Here is a 17,906-nt window from a genome sequence, read left to right on the forward strand (position 1 = left end):
TCATCTTGGGTATCAAGGTGTTTCATTCTGTCATTCCAGAGGCAAAGTCCTTCCTCCTGGGTAGAGAAAATTAACAGAATTTGACCGGATGGCTCTACCTTCTCCTTGTTGTCATTTATCATTGTCACATCCACTCTAACAGTGTTTCTACCCCTTCTGGGATCATCTTCTTTCCCCTTTTCATTTTACAGTTTCCTTCTCAAACCAGCTCATTCTGAGCTTTAACACTGCTATCTCTCTTTTTCTAGGACTATGCCCTACTCCTATACTCATCCACTGTTACCTGACTTACCTGACACTGTTACCTGTATAAATATATTTTTTACTTTGATTGGTGACTTCCCTGTGCACCACATTGATCTCTTCAAACACCTCCCATTTTTCCTCCTAATTGGAATTGTTTCTCTCTGTGTCTTTGGAATTTCATCCTTGTGAATTTTGCACTCCTCTTGGGCTAATTTCTCTTGTAAAATTTTAGTCCACAGAATTCTAGCTATACTTCTTGTGAGAATCTTTCCCTTCATAAATATTTGAAGCAGGACTTAGTGGAAAGAATGTTAGGTTTGGAGTTAGAGGAGTTGAGTTCAAATTCTGATTCTACTACTCATGACTTATGTAACCTGCTAGCCTATCAGAAAAGTTTCTGACCTCTGGTGATTTTTTTAGTAATCCATCCACTTTCTTTACTTTTGGAGAATCTTTGTTTAGCATTGTTTTCTTAAGTTTTTTTTGAAAATACACACACACACACACACACACACACACACACACACACACACATATCCTGCCTGGAGCCCTGGTTTTGGGATTCCATGTCCAATGGTTTTTCCATTACAGCAAGATAAAGAACAATGGAACTCCATGGGAAACTCTAACCTGGAATTTAATTCAATTGCTTCTAGTTTGTCTCACAGAAGTCTTCATAAGCATTACAGCTGGAGGGGACCTTCAAAATCATCTAATATAACATTCATTTTGGCTTCAAAGCTTCATAGGAGTTAAGTAGTCCAATTCCCTCATTTTACAGATATGGAAACCAAGAACTGAGTAAATGGCAGTCTGGATTTGAACCTGGGTCCTACAACTGTAAGTTCAACACACTTTTTGCTGCAATTCATGAATTAAATGAGAAATTGAGACTAAAATTCATTAACCTGTCAATGGTCATATGAGATTTGAACCCAGTGCTCTTGACTCTTGGTCTAGGACTCTGCCCACTGTAGCATGTCATTAGATTTGAAAAGAAGCATCAAAATTGAGAGAGATTCAAATTCCTTCCCTTTTTGAATGCATTCCTGTTTGTATCCCCCAGAAGAATGTGAGCTTCTTGGGGGAGGGACTGTTCTATGGTTGTTTCTATAGGATTGTGTTGTGTTTGTCCTTCGTTTTTGAAGAGGACCATGACATCAGAGAAATGATGACATGACTTGCACTTGACTTTGTTTTGAGTGACGAAGGGCTGGATTGACTTGTATTAATGAATATAGTAGGAGAGAAAAAGACTATGAAGTGTGAAAGCTAGAGAAATCCAGGCTTTCCTATACGTTGAGTTACTCAGCACAAGGGCATGACATAAACTGAAAGCATTATTAGTTAATAGAAGCATTATGACTATTATTACAAAGACAAACTCCTTGTTGAAAGACAGAGCATTTATTGGGCACATTTTTCCAAGGAAGAATAGGCCTCTCACTCAACAGTGGTTTCACCTGAAGGACACAGCTGTGCACAGTGGACAGCTATTTGACACCTACATTTCTACGTCCCTGACAAGAGTATTTACTTTAAAAAAAATTAGAAATGATGGTGAAAGATTAACTAAGAAGCATAAAGAGTCAATTATCATACTGAGATCCCTTGCAATCATAAAAATGAAACGTTTGGGGAATAAGTCATTTTCAAAGGTGACTAAACTGGTACCAGGTGTTTAAGAGATTCCTGAATTGGTTTGAGGGGGTAAACCCAGGATAGTTGGATAAGGTTAAAAGATCATAGGAAGGGCCCTTCGGCCACAGGGACAGACATGTTCCTCTTCCTTAGCTACTTAGAGTCTTAAAGGAGGTTTTTAATTTTCCTTCCTCACTCCAGCAACCCTGGGATGAGCCTCTGAAGCTTTTTAAATTAAAAAAGAAAAGGTTAGCAGAGGGGGGGAGGGGAACAGAGCCAGGCACCCTGCCAATTGGTCTCAGTAACCTCTTTGTTCTACAAAGCACGGCAGAGAAGTTAATAACTGACCCCAAAGCACTGAAACTCTTGAGTAGCTGAGTCAGCGGGATGGACCCCTGCCCATGAACTGCAGAGATGACTTTTCTACCTCCTCCCGCCTTTGATCACAGGTGTGCTCTGTCTGTCATTCCACTCCAGTAACCAAATAGATTACCTCCTGAAATGGGACATGTCTCAGGAATTGTTATAAAGGGCTCAGTGTCAAGGCCAACTTTGAGGAGAGTAAGGGAAGCTAGAGGAGGGAGGGAGTGTTGGGGCTTGGGAAGCAAGGGGGAGGTAATGATAATTCTACTGGGTTCGAAGGGTGCCATCTACAGCAAGCTCTTTGGTTGTGAAGATTATTTTGCTTTGTCAATCAGATGGATGGTAAAGATGCAAAATGATTAAAATGCCCCAGTTAGTCAATAAGCATGTATTAAGCACTGACTCCTAAGCAGTGGAGATACAAAGACCAAAGTGAAATAGTCCCTACCCTCAAAGAGCTTATGTTCTAAATGGACTTAGGGGGTTGATAAAGAATCCAGTCAAGAGACTGATATGTTTTCATGACTACCATTTGGCCTACAGTCAGATGACGCCCTATTAAAGTGGTTTGTCTGATTAATTAAGCCAGCTGCTGCATGAGGAAAGAGAAAGAGTACAGACACAAAATTAAAGGACCTTGTGCTCAGTTGTGGTTTTTTTTCTTAATGCCCCCAAAAGCTTCCTGAAATCTAAGAAGAAGAAAGGAAGGTTGATGAGCAGAACAGCAAATTCCAACCAAGCCCAGGGGTTTTGATTTTTGATCTTAGAGGGGAAGTCTATTTTCTGTACTCTGTATTCTTCTTAAAACTCACCCCTCCCCTTAGGTGTCTTCACCCTGACAGATGCCCAGTGTCTTTATATTGTTGCCTGGTTAAGGATCTCCATTCAGACTGCCTTTTGTCAAGTTTCACCTGGTCTGCAGGCCTTTTTGACTTTCTTCCCCTAATCAAAACTTACATACCTTGTATCTTCTCCCCTTGAAACCTTAATAGGTTTCTGATTAGAAATCAGCTAGCTAATCTGATGAGTTAATTTAAAATGACTAATAATAGCTTACTGCATTTCTCCAAGGTTACTTATTAATTTTAATGGAGAGCTTCTGTTCAGCTGTGGAAGGTGCTATGGTAAAGAGTGTTCATAACCACACACAGTAGCGATTGAGTTATCATTACCTTCCCAGCTATAAGAGATCGTCAGGATTTTCTTTTGACATTGGTAATTGGTAGACTAGGTCTTGTGAAAACTGGTTCCTATGAGTTTGTGATAGTTATGGTGAATGGAATTTCAGTGTCTATAGACAGAGGAAACAGTTAATGATGGGTATGTACAAATAGTAGAAATGTAAGTCAGTATAGTGGTGGAGTATGACTCAGTGCATGTGGGGAACACTGGAGTTGCTAAGATGTAAACTGAGTCTGTGTGATACAATGATATAGTAGGAAGAGACTGGGACTTGCCAAAAAACCTTCATTCCAAACCTTACTTCTGAAACTTACTATGGGACCATGATCAGATTTCTTAATCTCAAGCCTTAGATTCCTTAAATATAAAATAAAGACAATAAGGTCTACATAATACATACACACATACATACATCCGTGTGTGTGCATATATATGTATACATAGACGTATGTATACACATATATGCATTTATGTATTGTGTGCCTAGGTAATACATTATATTTACATATGTGTATGTCTATATTTATTGCTTTGAAAACCTGAATAAATGACTTCTAACTTGTGCAGTTTGAGGCTGTCCTTCAACGAGGCCTTTGAGTGTCGAACCCTAACAGGACCGTTTCGGGGTAATGGGAGTAATGGGGAAGTAAGACAGTTCCCAGAAGCAGGTGCTCTCTTCCTCTTCACCCTCCCCCTTCCTCAGCCTGCCTCCCAAAATGATATAATGCTAATGTGAGCTGACAATAAAACTCATCAGATCTGCTTCCCAGCTCGTGAATGCCTGAATCTTAATGAGGAAATCCTAATGGCTAGCAATAAGGAAATGGTTTCTAGAATTATACGCCTGATTTTCATCTGGCCTCTAACTATATGAGAGAATTTCTGTAAAAATTGCAGTAGAGAAGACCCCAGCTCAGTGATTCTGAGTAGGCTGAGTAGTTCTGTATTTAAATGAAGCAAGATGTGCATTCCTCCATGACCATGGCAACTCAGCTTATTTTTGCCTTTCTCAGACTAATCTGACAAAACTAGAGACAAATGGGGAGAACCCAGAAACATGCCTTAAAACCACTTATGTGTGATTCACCCCTAGCTTAGGAGAGCACAGACCACATAGAGTCAGGCACCTCTCCCCATTTGAACTCCTTTGTTTTAACTCAGGGGTCTACTTTTCAAGAAACAGTTTATCCATGAGTCCCTCATTCCCATATGCCTTAAGTCACTCGGTAGGGTATCATTCCAGAAGAAATATCAAAAGCCCATGGAGCCCTCTCTATACTTCTTTACAAGCTGTTTTTTCTCCCACAGCCAGGGAGCTGACATTTGCCAACAGCAGATGGAATTCAAACAGGGGGAAGCTCAAGGTCAAAACTGCTCTCTGACCCCACCCAGACCATAGCGTGGGTATGGAGCCAGGCAGAGTCTGACCACATCTGCATCTATTCTCATGATTTTAGGACTTGAAGCAGAGCTCTGGGATACAGAGAAGGAGGATGGTAACCCTTATGATTGATGGCCTATAGCATGGCCTTTTTAATAGCATAATCTCTAGCTTTTCCCCCGGCTTTAAATTAAGGCGAATAAGCAGCAGTGGAGGCCTAGAGTGAGGCTTTTCAAAATCCCGGGATTACATGGAGAGCTAAGAACCCTTAAAAAAATAAATAAATCTTTTACAGCATCTCTAAACATTGTCTAAAGATGTTTTCCACATGGAGAGTGGTATTTGCAAAGTGACTTTGGAAATGCAGAAGAAATTGAAAAGTTCTCCACCGTCAATCCATCCTCTAGACCAAGGCTTGCTTCATAAATTAGAACGAGTTCTATAAATCTCCTGACTGACATTAGGATCAGTGCCTCTTTTTTATGTTCTGGTTGTCAAACTCTCCTAGGTGACACAGAGGGTGGGGTTAGTCTGTTAGGAGAAGCTAGTTCACCAGCATTGGCCCTGGTCAGGGAAGCCAGGTTAGACCAACACTGGAGACATCCTGAGTATGTAAATCAACCAACACTTTACCCCTCTGAGATTTCCCCTCTTTTAGATGAAAGCCATTCCACACCAGGCAGTTCACTGACTCACACTGAAGAGAATAGCCGGATCCCATTGTTCAGCTCGGACACGCTAGGGCTTTCTTGGAATTGTGAGGGTCAGTTTTCTGGAATTTGTCTGGTATTCTAAAATAAAATTTAGAACTTTCCCGCCAAAAGTACTTAATATGGTTCGTTACTATTATAGCTTATGTTTACAATTGGTCAATGATAACAATAATGCATGTATGCACATATATGTATACTTGTATGTATATGTGTATATTATACACTATATACACATGCATATACACACATATACATATACAGAAGTGTACTAGAATCATCTGAACTGGTTGAGTGTTAACCTTTCAACGTGAGCATTTATATCTCGCAACTGGCAGATGCTACAAATCAGAGCTAGATTTGTTTAATTGACTGTCTTGATTTAAGAAAATGATGGGGGAAATGTCAATGGTGCAAATTAAACTTAAAAATATGTCCAGCATACTTTTTGGACTATTTATTAAACATTTATCAGCATACATCCATACCCCCACACAAATATGTATATATTCTCATACATGTGTGTACATACTCTTAGAAACTTGTGAATGAAAAAATTTTTCCAGTCCAATACAATCCAACAAGCATGTATTAAATGTCTGCTGTATGCAAGGCACTATGGTTACAAAGATAAAACAGAAGAGTACCTGTCCTCAATGAGCTTATATTCTATTTTTATGAACAAATACACAAAATTTCTAGGACCCCTTGATGTATTATTTAAGCCAAATGAAATGTTAACTCATTCCCAAGAAAATGGGTAAGTTGGCATTAGAGTTATATTAGGTTGGAGAAATCCTTGCAAAATTGGGCAATTGCCCTTGTTTTGTTTTGGGAGGAATGGGGATTAGGCAACTGCAACTGGAGACAACAGATATGGGAGAAATATGTGCTTCCTTTAAAGATCTGATCCCCTCCTAGACATACAATTAGCATGGGGGGAGAAAGGAGGGGAAAAGCTAGCTGCGTGGAGCTAACAACCTCTTCCTTCTGCATTCAACCTACAGGTTGTACTATTGTGACAGATCTCCCTTTCCTTCCCTTTCAAGGTTGCCTTTGATTTTAATTTTAAACAATCCTTACCTCAATTAAAAAAAAAAGTTGAAGGGAGTATATAGGGGAGAAGACTCATGCAGGGTGATTGACCTGGGATCAAACTTTCTCTGGAATGACTTGTGCCTAGCTTCTATGACCTCTCTTTAAGTACTGACCCATGCCCCACCTTTTCATCTTTCCTTCTCAAGGTCTCTATGGGGATCCCTACATAGGGATTCAATGGAGAGTTCAACAATGTAGACCATGTGGCTCAGTGCTTAGTACCTCAGTTTTGTTATTTTTCAATCATGTCCAATTCTTCCTAATACTGTTTGGGGTTTTCTTGGCAAAGATATTGGAGTAGTTTGCCATTTTCTTCTCCAGATCATTTTTACAGATGAGGAAAATGAGGCAAACAAAGCTAAGTGACTTGCCCAATGTCACACAGCTAGTAAGTGTCTATGGCCAGAATTGAACTTGTGAACTGTATGATGAGTCTTCCTGTCTCCAGGTCCATCACTCTATCCCATGCCACCAAGCTATCCCAGCACTCCAGTTTAAAAATCAGAATAACCATGTACTTTTGCTCCTCTGCCTTGATGCTTTAGCATCAAGGGAATTTAAAAAGCATTTTGTTTAACTCCTTCATTTAACTTGGGTCCAAAGAAGGGAGGTAATTAATTTGTCCGAAGTCATGGGACAAGTCATAGTGCATAGTACCTAAGTACTATGTAGTACTTATGTAGTGATGCACTGAGCAAAAAGTCTAAGGTCATAGTAAATGTATAGTGGAGGACTGACCAGGCAATGTCCAGGCCCAGAGCAGGGGACTCTGTGAACCTATGTAGGGGGCTGGTCATCCTGCTTCTAGAAATACTTGAGGATGTAAAGTAGAGGGGGAGTTTTAATCCCACTCCGAATACATGGTTAGTCTGTGACTTTCCTGTCTGTTTACTAGATGGTGAAGAAAGGCTTTTAATTGGCAAAGATGAACATGTACACAAAGGAGAAGCTACACCTCTCTCTTGCCTGAAGGTAATTAGGGACTTCTGTATGTGGTTTCTGCTCTAACTGAACAGCCATACCATTGCTTGCTTTCACCAAAGCTCCCACATAGATTGGCAGCAGGTAGAGCCTCCAAGCATGCTCTGAGGACTGAATGAGTCCCCACATGTAGCCCTGTTCCTCCATGGTTCTTACATGTAGAAGATCTGGTTTTCAAACTCAAGTCTTCTGACTCCAAATTCAGGACTTTTTCTCCTCATCACACTCCACTGGCCTTTGTACCATTCAAGAGCACCATATGTCAATGATTCTGAGCCAGCATGTTATCTTTCTCCTCACTGGATGATGGTGTAAAAGATGGCATTGTGCCATCTGTTAAGCACTTCGATCCATCTAAGTTAAAGGTTTTGACTGAAAATACACTTGGTCTTTGTCACTGGTGAATCAGAGGGAGGACCACAAACCCATGAGCCCTCCCTCTACAGTTGTTCTTCCATTCTTGGTCTACTCTTCATAGTAGCCTCATGGGATTGGGGTAAGGTGAAGAATAAAGGAGATTCAGATAGATCTTTGAAAAATATTCAGTCTTCTACTTCCTTTGCAGATGTCCCATTGCCTTCCACAACAGCTTTGTGGCACAAGGTCTTGTCCCAGTGGGGAGCATTGTGTGTAGTGGAGACTTAACTCAGCCCAGCCCTGCAGCTGGACTCCTAGATGTACCAGAAACACAAGATAAATAAAACACAGAGAGAAAATCAGAGTAAAGTCTTAAAGTTAATGTACTGAATGAAGTCTGGTTAATTATCTTCAAGAATCAAAAAGGTTTAAGTGGAAGGCATATTACATACATTTTTTCTTGAGTGCAAGATGGAACAAGGGCAGAATTATTACAAAGGGTAGAATTCTTCAGATATAAGGGAACCATATAACCTAATAATTGGAGGTGCTCCAAACTGGAATGAACTGCCTCCATAGGGGATAAGTTCCCCAACACTAGAGGTTTTTAGGCAAAGACTTGAGAACTATGGTAGATGGCTGGACTATATGACTTCTTGGGGTTCTTTTAATTCTGAGGCTCTCATATTTTAGACTCAAGCAATAGATTTGGAGTCTTGTATTTCAGATTCTTGTCCTTCATGTTGTCTTAGGAATTGAAGTAAGCCTCCCTCCCTCCCTAGTCTATGCTATAGGAGGCTTATTATACCAGGGACCAGGGTGTGTTGAGGGTATAGTCATGGGGTTTTAAATAGGGTCATGCTGTTGTCCCTGGGGTAACTTGTTCCATTGATTATTGGTTGAGGCCACTGATTAGAGCACAGACTTTATTGCAGAATGGCAGGTAGGACTAGCTGAATAGAAAGGCATAGTAGTTAGCCACCTCTATGGTGTCCTAGGGTAGGACTCAAAGCCTTGAAAGGCAATAAAGGTAAGAACCTGAAAAAAAGGATTGAAGGGAAGGGTATTGCCCTACCTAAGCACTTCTGTTTTTCTACCCTTCTTCTCATTCATTTGCTAGGGAGATCAAAAGAATATATTGGTTGAGAAAAGAGGGAAATGGAGATGGGGGAGAGGAGGTAATAGCCACACAGCTATTGGAGGTTTGTTGAAAGAACAACCTCTATGATGAATTAATGTGATTTGTAAACAAATATAAAGTATAGGGTTTCAAGGACTTTCTAATCCTAGAACAGAGGATTAGGACAGAGACACTTGCCCTTGGTGAGCCAAAAATGGTGGTCAAAAACTAAACAATGCCTGTGGCCACTAAGTTCTGTATTCTAAATGACTTCACCCCTGGGGCAAGGGCCCTCCTTTTGGAAAAGAAATAGCTATCACAGAAAAGATTTTAAGGACTCATCCTCCTTGTAGGATGTAGGATGAGAAAAAGCAATGAGTCATAAGTCCCATGGAAAGGCTTAAACTCCATCTATATGACAACCTTTCAACTAAAGGTCACTGTCTTGTCTTATTTTCTCCAGGCAAGATATTTTGAGGTCATGATCTACAGTCCCTTCATCATCCTGGGCATCCTCCTCCAGATAATTAAATTTGTCCACATTCACCCTAAAAAGTCCTATGCTCAAGAAGACACTCTGGAAGTAGATGGAACAGTTCAGAGGTCAGTAGGGCTACCATCTCCTTTGTTCTGAAACTATGCTGCTCAGTGCTGCCTAAGGTAGGAATTCACCTTACCAATTTAGGGACCTGGGTCATGCTATTAACTCAAGTAGAGCCATTTGTTCAGGAAACAACATCTCTGACCCCAAATCTTTTTCAATGAAATGCCTTTCTAGCCTCACTTCCCCCATCCTACACTTGTGACATTAATTTTTTTAACCCAACTATAGAAGTTTACAGTGATCCCTGCTCAACTTCACTTTATTGGATTTAGCCCATTGTGGTAGCCAGTAGTTATTTTATAGATCCATACTCTGTCACCCAATGCATAAAATATATCTGCTTTTGCCAGTTTGATAAGCATGACATCTATGGTTTCATCCAAGTCATTGAGAAAAATGCTAAACCCTGGACTAAAGACCGATATTAGAGACATCTTCCAGAGACTTCCCTCCACCTAGGAAGTTCTGGATCAAAATATGTTGATTGGTTGATGAAAGGTTCTTTTTTGGGAGGTGGGTGGATAAGGCAGTTACGGTTAAATAACTTGTCCAGAGCACACAGCTAGTAAGTGTCAAGTGTCTGATGCCAGAGTTCAACTTAAGTCCTCCTGACTCCAGAGCCAGTGTTTGATACAAGGTTCTTTAAGGAATGAGACTGCATATACCTTATGTCCTTCCTGAATAGTCTTCAAAGCCCACTGCAATTCTTAGCACAGTGCCTGGAACATTCAGTTCAATTGTTTTTCAGTTGTTTCTGACTCTTTCAGGAATCTCTAAGTGGATGTCAAGCTGCTGTTGTTCAGTCATTTCAGTCTTCATGACCTCATTTGGGGTTTTCTTGGCAAAGATATCAGAGTGGTTTGCCATTTCCTTCTCCAGCTCATTTTATAATGAGGAAACAGAAGCAAACAGGGTTAAGTGACTTACCCAGAGTCAAACAGCCAGTAAGCATCTAAGGTCAAATTTGAACTCAGGAAGTCGTCTTCCTTTGTCTGGGTCTGGTACTCTATCCATTGTACCACGTAACAGCCTCACCTGGCACAGAAGTTCTTAATAAAGCCCTGTGGGTTGGATTTGATTTAATATAACCCTCTGCATTTTTGTCTATTGAAATCCTTCTCTTTGAAGCACAGCTCAGTGTTCATCTCCTCTGTGAAACTATTGTTAATTCTCCTTAGCTGAAAGTGATTTCTTTTTCCATTGTTTACATTGTCTAGACTCCTCCTTTTAGCACATATTAGGTGCTTTAAAATGCTTGTTGAGTTGAATTATGATCTTTTTAATTGTATGTGTACATGTATACATATATATATTTATGCATATACTTTACACATATGCCTCCAATATACTAGTTCCCTCACACCTCCTCTGAGAAGCTTTCATATCCTTCACAAAGTGAACTAAAACACCAAATTTCTGGATCTTCACTGTCACCTTTCCTGTGCACCCAGAGCCAGTCCTTGTATCTATTTTGTATAAACACATATAAATACAGATACACACATATATATCTGTGTATGCGTATATGTGTGTACACATACAGGTTGTCTCCTCAAATAGAATGTCAGTTCCTTGAGGGCAGGGACTGATTTCATTTTTGTCTTTGAATTCCCATTGTCTATCACAGCACCAGACATCCGGAAAGGAGCTAAATAAATAAGTGTTGATTGACTGATAAATAGCCAACATTTTAAACATTTGTTGAATTGAGCTAAATGCTGACTTGGCCTTTGATCTCCCTCGGCTTTGTATTTTTCTTAAATTCTCAAGGCACCTGCTTAATTATTCCTTGTCTAGTTTTCCCAAGTTCTTCTCTGTCTGTTTCCTCCCTTTGGTGCTCACCAGGGTAAAACCAAGGTGACAAGTATCTGCTCTGCTAATTTTAATATTTAATGCCCAACAGTATATTCTAAAACAACCTTAATGCAAAGACTCCTTGTTGGATGAATGTATCTGAGACTTTCAAATCAGAGCAAACCTTTGGTACAAACTGAAACTGGCTAGCATTTGAGAATGTTAGTTCTATAGTATCTGATGGAAATCATAGGCCCTGGAACACTTTATAAATCAGACTGTCACATTAAGCTAAGAGGAAGGTATAAGTCATCCCCTTCTGATGCAAGTTCATTTGAGTTTTAAGAAAATCTCAAAAAGCATCTGAATCTTGGGAACTGACAGAACTAGGTTATTTACCATTTTTACTGTTCAATTTCCTCTGATAGAAGCAGGAAGGAAGCCGTAAAGGGCCTGTCCATTGAAAAGAGACCAAAGGGAGAATGCAAATAAATAGGGAAACAGTGGTTATGGGAACACAGTGCCTCACAAGCTTGCTCATAACCTCTCTGGAGCATGGAAGGTTTTATGCTAATTTTTTTAAAAAAGGTGATTGAGTATATTTTGTCTTGAAAACCCTGGTGAGAAACTGCAAATTTCCATGGAGAAAATGTTTTCCACGCACTGCCATTTATTTCAGAGGCTCAAATGCTTAAAAAGAGTGGAGCTGTTTTTGTTCCAGTCAAAATTGATTGATAGTTTTACATCCTTGTAATTAAATTTTTTGTAAAGTAGCAGCATGTTCCCCTCATTTGTTTTCCTTGTGTCTGGACCTACCATCCAAGATCAATCCGCATAGCCAATGTGCCCCATTTATATTTTCTTTGAGACAGCCACTGGGGTGATCTGTGGTCTTAAAGCTTGTTTGCTTGCCCTTCCTCCATCTGGCTCATGAAAGGGGGAGGAGGGTGCCCTGTCCGAAGAAGACTCACACAAGCAGACAGGAAGTAGAGAATGATCCTACCCAGGCAGGACCAGTTCAGCCATCTCTGCCACCCAAGAGCCCTGCCTTGGTAGTACAGTGATAGGCTTATGCCTACATCAGCCAGGATAGCTGTTCCTGTTTGCCTTCCAACTTCAAAGCCCCCAGCCTTCCTGAAAATGCACTTGATGTTTTATTTTGCAACTTTGACAAACTATACAATTCCCCAAGAGCTCTAAAGGTCAACCTTTCATCCAGATGCCTAAAGGAAGTCACTTAGGGCCATTCCTTTTTTCTCTTCCCTCCCCCACCTTTTTTTCTCTTAGGAAGTCATAAAAAGCCTTTGATAATTAGCAAACAGCCAATACTTCCCCCCTCCACACATAAAATATAATGGGCTATGGGAAAGCCCAGCCTACCTTTTAAGTTTTTTTCAGAGATTTTACTTTCAACACATGTCATGGAGACCCACATTCAGCTCCCAGGTCAAGCAGATCTTTCAGCTCACCTTGTTAGGCCCTTGGATAAGGACTGGCTCAGGGTATCCCTGTGAGAAGAGAGTTTCCAAGTTCAAGTTTCTTTCCTAATTAACTGTGGGCAAATCCACTCAGAGTGAACAAGGACTGATCTGATTCATGCCAGAATATAAACTAAGACTCCAACCCTGGAGATTTGAAAAAGTCATCTTAATTATTTTTGTTGGGAGGATGGGATGCATATTTTTGCATGCCTTTCCTGCTTCACCTGGGATTCCAAGTAGAAGCCCTGAGATCATAAAGAAGGATTTGTTCTTTCCTTAAAGAAAAAAATACTTGGAAAATTCTCATCTCAGCTTCTCAATAAACTCAAAGAAACCAAAATAACACCAACCAAGTTTGAAACTGAAGCCACAATGTCTGAAGTTTTCCCATAAGTTTTAGGTTTTTAAAAAACACAGAAAGCCAGTGAAGGATTTTTTTAAAGGACAATCCCATGAGATTCTTCCGAGTGTCTTCTCCATAGTCCCCTACTTCATCTAGAAAGACTGGAGCCCTTTGCTTCCAAGGCATACAGGGAAAGCACCCCCTTTCCCAAATGCTCTTTGTTCTCTGAAAACTCTCTTTTTCCCTTTCCTTCAATTGAAAAATGAATAGCTAAAGCCACACTCCAATGGGGCAAGCCCACAGAAGGCAAAAAGGACCATTCTGCACACTAGCAGTTCTTCCTGCATACAAGAGAACTCACCCTAGACTCAGAAATTTGTCTGAAGCATCAGGCTTTCTGGCTCCATCTCCAATATCACACCCAATTTTTATTATCTGGGGTTACCAGGGAGGCTAGAAGTAGTGTCCTCCATCTCAACCCAAGACTTGCACTTGGGAGACACTTAATAAGTGGTTGTTAAATGAATAAATTACTATTAAGTAATAATCAGAAGGTAACTGTCAGAGAAAAAATGTCCAACACTAAGTTAGTCCCTCCTAGTCCTATGATTTTAAATATAGAAGCTGAAATTTCTATTGATAGGCAAACTCAATTTTAAGATTGAGGGTAGTACAAGGGAAGTCTGCATTACTTGACAATCAGAACAAATGAGAAAATGTTTACAAATCATTTTGAGCTTCCAAGAAACAATGTATTATACTAGAAATATAAACAACTGCATTTGAATTTAGTTCAAATTCTAAATTTCTAAATTTCTAAACTAAATTTCTCCTGTTCTTTGATTAGTTAATTGTTTTGGACCTTTGGGGCAGCTAGGTGGTGCAGTGGCTAGAGTACTAGTGCAGGAGTCAGGAGGACCTGAGCTCAAATCTCACCTCAGACATTTGACCCTCCCTAGTTGTGTGACCTTGGGCAAGTCACTTAACCCCAGTTGCCTCATCCTTGGGCATCTCCAGTCATCCTAATGAATATCTGGTCACTGGATTCAGATGGCTCTGGAGGAGAAGTGAGGCTGGTGACCTGCACAGCCCTCTCTCACTCAAAGCAAAGTCAAGTGCAAGTCATGTCATTATTTCTCTGATGACATGGTCTTCTTTGGCAATGAAGGACGAACACACAATTTTGGACCTTTAAGGGAATGTCTGAATTTAGCAACAAAGGCAATTAGGTGATTCAATGATCCAGTTTGTATGTTGTCTCCTGACTGCCATCTTTCATATGAGAACTGCCTTCAGTTTGTCAATTTCCAGCTGTCTTTGTAATCTAATTTGCCTATAACTTCAATCCCCAGTCTCTTCTCCTGCTTGTCCTGGTTACTGCCTATTTTTATTAATACTACTACTTTTAATAGAATAGTTATTGTCATGTGCACTCAAATGGACCAAATCTTATCAATTTGGAAATTCCTTTCAACAATGCAAATCATTACCTGTCCATCTATCCATGATATCCTGTGTCACTCTTTTCCATATTCTCCCAAAAGTTTGCTCTAAGCAGTCTACCCAATGTGCTAGAGGCTTTCCTTGGTTTTTGCCACCATTTTAAGGGTGTAGTCTGGCTTTTCGTATGTCATCTTTTGCTCTTGTCATGGGACCAGTCCATCTTCTCTTTTTGTTATAGGCAGCTAGCGTGGTGTTGTGGATAGAGTGCTGGTGCTGGAATAAAAAAATAAATTCAAATCTAAACTCAGACACAATTTATTAACTGTGTGACCCTGGGCAAATCATCTCTATCTGCCCTAGTTTTCTCAACTGTAACATGGGGATCATGATAGCATCTACCCCTACAGGATTGTTGTAAGTATCAAATGAGATAATATTTGTAAAGCACTTAGCCCAATACCTGGCACACAGTAGGCACTTAATAAATGCTTATTCCCTTCTGCCCTTCCTCTTTCATACAATTTCTAGATGATCTGCCTTATTATTGTTCTTTTTTGGAGTTCCTTGTTGGTTATACATTACAGTCTATTCATGCTTCTCCATTGCTTTCTGTGTGATATTCAGCTTTAGTTCTTTGGAGGTGGTGGTATTATATGTCTCACTGCCATACAGAAACACCAGCAAAATATTATTCTTAAAAAGATTGGTCTTTTCTTTCATGGAATTCTTGAGATCAGTAAAGGAACATTGTAATTTCTCAAACACAATTCATCCAGCTCATTTCCTTTTTTCATCTCTAGGTCTAGCTCTTTGTCTACCTATACTATCTGTACCAGATACACATGCTTATGGACAAACTCTCTAGAATGTTCATCCAAATCAATGCTAAAATTTGGGCATTCATATTCATCCACTTGGTCTTTTCTTTGTGGATGGGCAGGTCAAACTCCTCTTCTAGAAGGTCTTTCAAAGTCCAAGGGTTTAATTCAATCAGCACAAGAACAAGTGCAAACAGGGTCATCTGGAGAGGAATCTCCCCTCAGCCTGGACTCTACATTTCATCTCTTCCATCACAATGGAGAATACTTTTGACAAACATTCATCCTTCTTTTTTATGTTTAATCTGATATTTGCTATCACAGGGTTAATGAGCAGGATTATTTCAGTTGTTCCATGTGCCAAAGAATCCTGAATAATTTTAACGTGGATGGGAATCACTTTGCTGTAAAAGAGGTTTTAAGGTATGTTTTATTCTATTGAATCAAATGTTCATTTAAAACAATGAGCACAAGAAATCTTATATACTTTATATCTTTTCTTTTTATGAGATGGAAAAGATGCTGAATATTCTTGAACATTGCTTTCAGAAAAGCTTATATTTTTCCTAATTATGCCCTCAATTAAGGGTGACTTCATTTCCAGTACAGACAACTCTCATGAAGATTTTGTGTAGGTGAAGAGTAGATCTATAGGTCCATAGTTATTAATGACCTCTCAGTCTCCCCTTTTGGGCATTAACAAAGTCTGATATTTTTCCACACTTTTGACATCTTCCCTTCCTTCAGATATCCTGTTTATCAGTTCTTCAAAAGGAAGCAAGGTGGCAAAAAGGAGAGAGTGCTAGATTTGATCAGGAATGAGATCAATTCCAGCCTTAGACACTTAAACAAGCTACATGGCCTGGACAAGTCACTTACCTCTCTTTGTCTCACTTTCCTCAACTATAAAATGAGTATAATACTATCTCCTGCCTCCAAGAGTAGTTGTGGAGATTAAATGAAGTAATATTTGTAAAGCACTTAGCATAGTGTTTAATACATAGTATGTGCTTAATACATACTTGTTCCCTGCCCTCCCCCTCAATACCCTCACAATTGTGTCACCTTCAACATGGATCGTCCCTGTGTACACTTGATCCAATCCAGCTGTTTTTTCATCTTTGAACTCTTTGGTATCATCTCTAACAACTCAGTGACGACGATCCTAATGCACATAGTATTCTATAACGTTTGTTACATTTAATGCAATTATTTCATTTTTATGTCTTGCCACTAGCTCAGGTAAAGCAGCTATGGCAGAGTGGAGAGAGAGCTGGAGAGCTGGACTTGAGTTCAAATTAAAAAGAAGTGAGATCAGTCAGGCTTCTGCAATTTAAATCGCAAGGTATTTATAGAACAAGATATCCAACCTGATCTTACTGGCTTCAACTCCTTCTTCCTTAGGTTTTAAGAGACAAGATATGGACATCACTGGATAACCTGGAGGGTGACAATCCCAGGCAACTGATACTTTCTCCTCCTGTGACTTGGAAAATTCCACCCTCCTTTGTCAACCTCTAGGGTTCCAAGTCCTTTCCAAGGCTAAAGTTCTCTCTTCTTTAATCCCTTTCTTTCTATGCCCTATCATTTGCTCAGTCAGCCTTTCTCTGCCTACCCCAATCATATTGCCTTCTGGAATACTTGTTATTTCATGAACAGTTTCTTTCATTTAGACCTTTCCACATCCCTCTCCTTTCCTCCTTCTTCTTGTCCTCACTAGGTGCCTCTAGAAAATAATCCATGGACAGTCTCATGAATATACTTTCTCTCATGCTTTCTGATTCATGATGCCAGGAAGAAGAAGAGACATACTCCTTATCACAACTTCCATCTCATCCCTTTGCTACCATCGCAGAGTAAATACTTCTCTTTAGGGGTTACATCTATCTGTATCATCCTGTCCAGTTGCTTGTCAAAGTCATCTACTGGGTCCAGGTTATTTTTTCGTTTCTTAAAGAGTGCCATACCTACTTAGCACAAAGTCTTCCTGTCATTTCTACCCTAGCCCCTGCCTCCAACACAGGGATTTGAATATACACAATGATATTCCTTCAAAGACTTTGATCTTCCAATTCATCAACCTCAACTCCCATGACTAATAATCCGAATTCACCTTAGTTACCAACAGGAACACCATTTATGACTATGATCCCAGATGGTAAAATTCCTGTCTCTGATCATGACCTTTAATTTTCTTTTTTCTCTCCCTCCCTCTTGCTTCATTGCTTCTACATCTATTTTTTGTCCTAACTACTAGATCCAGTCACTCCACTTTTTTTCTCAGTCCATCACCTCTGTCCTGCTTTCACTTTCTTCTCTTCACAGCCTAGCCCCTACAGTTAAG

The sequence above is a fragment of the Notamacropus eugenii genome, chromosome 4 (assembly GCF_028372415.1).
Source record: "Notamacropus eugenii isolate mMacEug1 chromosome 4, mMacEug1.pri_v2, whole genome shotgun sequence".
Classification (NCBI taxonomy): Eukaryota; Metazoa; Chordata; class Mammalia; order Diprotodontia; family Macropodidae; genus Notamacropus; species Notamacropus eugenii.